At 31.0% G+C, this 5,691-nt stretch overlaps 1 non-coding gene across 1 annotated transcript; it reads left to right on the top strand.

The window, feature by feature from the left end:
- The first annotated feature begins 3,173 nt into the window (after positions 1-3,173).
- On the top strand, positions 3,174-3,280 carry LOC130456815 (U6 spliceosomal RNA). The gene has a single exon (XR_008915836.1). It is a non-coding gene; the product is annotated as a U6 spliceosomal RNA (small nuclear RNA).
- Positions 3,281-5,691: the final 2,411 nt, after the last annotated feature.

The raw sequence follows: 5,691 nt of genomic DNA, 5'->3' as shown, positions 1-5,691 counted from the left end.
AAAGGAAAAAAGGGACCCAATAGGTTCAAATGATTTGTATTCCTATAAGAAAATATGATATTGGTAACTCTTAAAAAGTGTTATTATCATTGGTATAGCTAGAAGTTATAAAATAAGGGTAAAAAAGAGCACAATACTATGAGAAATGGAAAAAGAGAAAAATATATTTCATATAGAAGCCCACAGTGGGTGAGGGGAGAGAAGACCAATACAATGGAAGAGGTTTGAGACAGGTAATAATTAAATCTTATACTCATTGAAATTGACTCGGGGAAGGAAGAACAATCAGATCCATTGGGGCAGAGAATAGTATTGTGCCCTATAGAGAAGTAGAAGGATAATAAATGGGCTGGTAGGGAGGGGAGCATTAGAAGGGAAGGAGAGGTTGAAGGGTGATTTAAAAGGCACTGTAGTATGAGGGGAATAATAAGATGGGAGGGAATGGAAAGGGGAGTAATATTAGAGAGGGGAAAGGAGAGAATTTGACTAAAACTGAAAAGTTGGATGGGAGGGTAAGAGGGATAAGAGAAAAGGCAGAATCAAAGGAGAAAGTCAAAATGCAAGGGAATATACAGACAGTAATCATAACTATGAATATGAATGGGATGAATGCACCAATAAAAAGGAAACAGATAGCAGAGTCGATTAAAAACCAGCCATGTGTTGTCTACAAGAAACACTTGAAGCAGGTGGGCATACAAGGGGTAAAGGTAAGAAGGTTGAGCAGAATTTACTGGGCTGCAAAGAAGGTAGGAGTCACAATTATAATCCCAGACAAAAACTAAAGCAAAAATAGATCTCATTAAAAGAGAAAAGTAAGGTATTTACATCTTGATGAAAGGCAGTATAAATAATGAAGAAATGTCCATACTCAACATATATGCACCGAATTGTACAGCATTCAGATTTCTACAGGAAAAACTAAAAGAGAGGAAGGAGGAAATATATAGTGAAACCATACTAGTGGGATGCCTCAACATCCTCCTATCAGAACTAGATAAATGGAACCAAAATATAAATAAGAAAGAAGTGAAGGATTTGAATGAAATGTTATAAAAATTAGAGCTAATAGATATCTGAGGAAAAGTAAATAAGGAAAAAAGGAATATACCTTCTTTTCAGCAGCACAAGGCACATATACAAAGATTGACCATGTACTGGGAAATAAAAACATTGCAAACAAATGAAGGAAAGAAGAAATAATAAATGCAATTTTCAGACCATAATGCAATAAAAATCATAATCAATAAGAGCTTATGGAAAGACAAATTTAAAAGCAATTGAAACTAAATAATCTCATTTTTCAAAACTGGTGAGTCAAAGAACAAATCAAACAATTTCTGATTCCATTGAAGAGAATGAAAATGAGGAAACAATACATCAAAATCTATGGACTATAGCCAAAGCAATACTCAGGGGAAAGTCTATATTCCTGAGTGGATACATCAACAAATCAGAAAGGGAATAGGTCTATCAATTTTCCACATAACTTAAAAAACTAGGAAAAGAACAAATTAAAAATCTCCATATTAAGATTAAATTAGAAATAATAAAATTCAACAGAGAAATTAATAAAATTAAAATTAAAATAAATATTCAACTAATCAATAAGAGTAGGAGCTGGTAGTTTGAAAAAAACAAATAAATTAGATTAAAATACTGGTTAATCTAATAAAAAAAGAAATAAGAAAATCAGATTAAAAGTATCAAAGATAAAAAGAGAAACCACCTCTAATGAAAAGGAAATTAAGGTAATAATTAAGAACTATTTTGCTCAATCATATGGCAATACATATAACAATCTGTGTGAAATAGGTGAATATTTACAATATAAATTGCCTAGATTAATAAACTAGGAAATAGAATACTTAAGCAATCCCATCTCAGAAAAAGAAATTAAACAAGCTATCAAAGAACTTCCTAAAAAAATTCGCAGGGCCAGATGGATTCACAAGTGAATTCTATCAAACATTTAAAGAACAACTAATCCCAATAGTGTTCAAATTATTTGACCAAATAAGCAAAGAAGGAGTCTTACCAAATTCCTTTTATGAAACAAGTATGCTACCAATTTCAAAGCCAGGCAGACCAAAATCCAAAAGAAAACTACAGACCAATCTCCTTAATAAACATAGATATAAAAATCTTAAATATAATATTAGCAAAAAACTATAGCAAGTTATCACAAGTATTATCCATTATGCATAGGTGAAATTTATACCAGGAATGCAAGGATGATTTAACATTCAGAAAACCATCTATATAATTGAACATATCAACAACCAAAACAACAGAAACCACATGGTTTTTTTCAATAGATGTAGAAAAAACCTTTAACAAAATACTATACTCATTCCTATTGAAAAAAAAAACTGGAAAGTATAGGAATAGATGGGCCTTTCCTAAAAATAGTAAACTGCATATATTTAAAACTATCAGCAAGTATCATCTGCAATGGGGAAGTCTTCCAAGTAAGATCATGAGTAAAGGAAGGATGCCCATTATCACCTCTATTATTTAATATTGTATTAGAAGCACTAGCAATACCAATTCGAGAAGAAAAGGAAATTGAATGGATTAAAGTAGTGAATGAGGATACTAAACTATCTTTTCAGATGATATGATTTAGAATTAAATTTAAAACTTAAAGTATCCTAGAAAATCAACTAAAAAGTTAGTTGAAATAATCAACAACTTTAGCAAAGTATGATACAAAATAAAGTCACATAAATCATTAGCATTTCTATCTATTTAAAACAAAACTTGTTAGCAAGATTTAGAAAGAGAAATTCCATTTAAAATCACTCTAGACAATAGAAATTATTTAGACAAATACAAAGACAAACATAGGAATTATATGAACAAAACAACACAGCACTTTTCACACATTTAAAAATAGATCTAAATAATTGGAAAGAAATTATTAATTGCTCATGGGTAGGATTAGCTAACATAATGAAAAAAGACTATCCTACCCAAATTAATTTACTTATTCAGTGCTATACTTATCAAAGTACCAAGAAACTTTTTTTTATTGAATTAGAAAAAAGTATAACCAGGTTCATTTGGAAGAACAAAAGATCAAGAATATCAAGGGAACTAATGAAAAATAATGTGAAGGATGGGGGCCTAGTGTACCAGACCTTAAAATGTACTATAAAGCAGTGGTCATCGTGTTTGCTTTGGCAGCACATATACTAAAATTGGAACAATACAGAGAAGATTAGCATGGCCCCTGTGCAAGGATGACACTCAAATTCGTGAAGCATTCCATATTTTTCTTGAAGACATGGATCAAAGGGATATGGTTGGGGATGTAGACTAAATGAACATCCTAGTGCAAACATCAACAACATGGAAATAGGTTCTGATCAAGGGCACAATGAAATTGCACGTGGGCTGTGAGAAGGGTGGGTGGAGGGGAGGGAGGGAAATAATATGATTGTTGTAACCAAGGAATAATGTTCTAAATTGACTAAATAAACTAATTCAAACAGAAAAAATAAAGCAGTGGTCATTAAAATTGCACTGCCTAAGAGACAGAAGGGTGAGTCAATGGAATAAACTTGGGATAAATGACCTCAGCAAGATAGTGTACAATAAACATACAGATACCAGTTTTTGGGACAAGAACCTACTATTTTACAAAAAAACTGTTGGGAAAATTGGAAAACAGTATCAGAAAAATCAGGTCTAGATAAACATCTCACATCCCATATCAAGATAAATTCAAAATGGATAAATGATTTAAGTATAAAGGAGGAAATAATAAGTAAATTAGGTAAATATAGAATAGTATACATGTCAGATCTATAGGAAAGGCAAGAATTTGAGATCAAGCAAGAGAGAGAAAATATTGCAAAATGTAAAATATATCATTTTATTATATTAAATGAAATAAGGATTTATACAAACAAAACCAATGCAACCAAAATTATAAGGGAAGCAACAAATTGGGGGAAAATATGTATAACAAAATTCTCTGACCACGGTCTAATCTCTCAAATTTATAAGGATCTATATCAATTGTACAAAAAATAATCCATTCAACAGTTGATAAATGGGAAAGGACATTTTTCAGAAAAGGCAGTTTTCAGACAAAGAAATCAAAACTACCAATAAGCACATGAAAAATTGTTCTCAATATCTCTTATTTAGAGAAATGCAAATCAAAACAATTCTGAGGTACCGCCTCACACCTAGCAGATTGGCCAATATAACAGTAAAGGAAATTAATAAATGTTGGAGGGGATGTGGAAAAATTGGGACACTATTATATTGGTAATGGAGTTATGAATTGAACCAAACATTCTGGAAGAAAATTTGGAACTATACCCAAAGGACTTTAAAAGAATGCCTGCCCTTTGATCTATCCATACGACTTCTGAGTTTATGCCCCAAAGAGATAATAGGGAAAATATGTTCACAAAAATATTTATAGCCACGCTCTTTGTAGTGGCAAAAAAAAGAAAAAACTGGAAAATGAGGGGTTGCCCATCAATTGGGGAAAGGCTAAACAAATTGAGGTATATGTTGGGGATGGAATAATATTGTGCTGAAAGGAATAATGAACTGGAGGAATTCTATGTGAATTGGAATGACCTCCAGGAATTTATGTGGAGTGAAAGGAGCAGAACTAGGAGAATGTTGTACACAGAGACTGTTACATTGTGGCTCAATCAAATGTAATGAACTTCTCTACTGGAAACAATGCAATGATCCAGGACAATTCTAAGGGACTTATGAGAGAGAACACTATCCACATCCAGAGAAAGAACAGTTGGAGTAGAAACACAGAAAAAAAATATATGATTGACCTTTTGGTACAATGGGTGTATGACTGAGGATGTTGACTTTAATTGATCACTCTATTGCAAATATTAATAATATGGAAATGGACTTTGAAAAATGATACATTTAAAACCCAGTGGAATTCTTCATTTGATCTGGAAAGAGAAGGGAGAAGGGGAAGAATAGAAAAAAATGAATCATTTAACCATGGACAAATATTCTAAGTTAATTAATTAAATAAAACAAATTTTAATGTAAAGAACTTCTTTAAAATTAAAACTGGCCATCTGGAAAAGGATGTAAAAAAACATCCTTGAGGAAGATAATTCATTAAAAATTAGAATTGGACACTGGATGATTATGGTTCCATGAAAAAATAAACAATAAAACTAATGAAAAAATAGAAGAAAATGTTAAATGTGTCATTGTTAAAAAATACTGACCTGGAAAATATATCATAGAGAGATAATTTATGAATAGAATAATAATAAGAATAGAAGCATAAGCATATTACCTATCAGATATAAAAAGGATAATTTATGAATAAACAAGAAATAGAAAACAGTGTGAGATGTTAGCAGTAAATTGGTAGAAATTATGATTTCTCTGATATGTGTCTCATATTTAAAGTATAAAGGGAACTTTATTGTATATATAAGAATATGTGTCATTCACCAATTTATAAATGGTCAGAAGTTGTGAATAGAAAATTTTTGGATGAAACAAATCAAAGTGATGAGTAATTATGTGAAAAAATGCTCTAAATTATTATAAAGACAAGCACATCAAAACAACTGTTATCTATTATCTCACACCTATCATCCTGGCTAAAATGATAAAAAGGAAAACTGACAAATTTTGGAAGAGATATTTAAAAATGGAGACACTAAAAAACTGTTG

Source organism: Monodelphis domestica, chromosome 1 (assembly GCF_027887165.1).
Source record: "Monodelphis domestica isolate mMonDom1 chromosome 1, mMonDom1.pri, whole genome shotgun sequence".
In the NCBI taxonomy this organism is placed as follows: domain Eukaryota; kingdom Metazoa; phylum Chordata; class Mammalia; order Didelphimorphia; family Didelphidae; genus Monodelphis; species Monodelphis domestica.
Note: the sequence above shows the minus strand (reverse complement) of the source record. Positions and strands in the feature narration are given on the sequence as shown.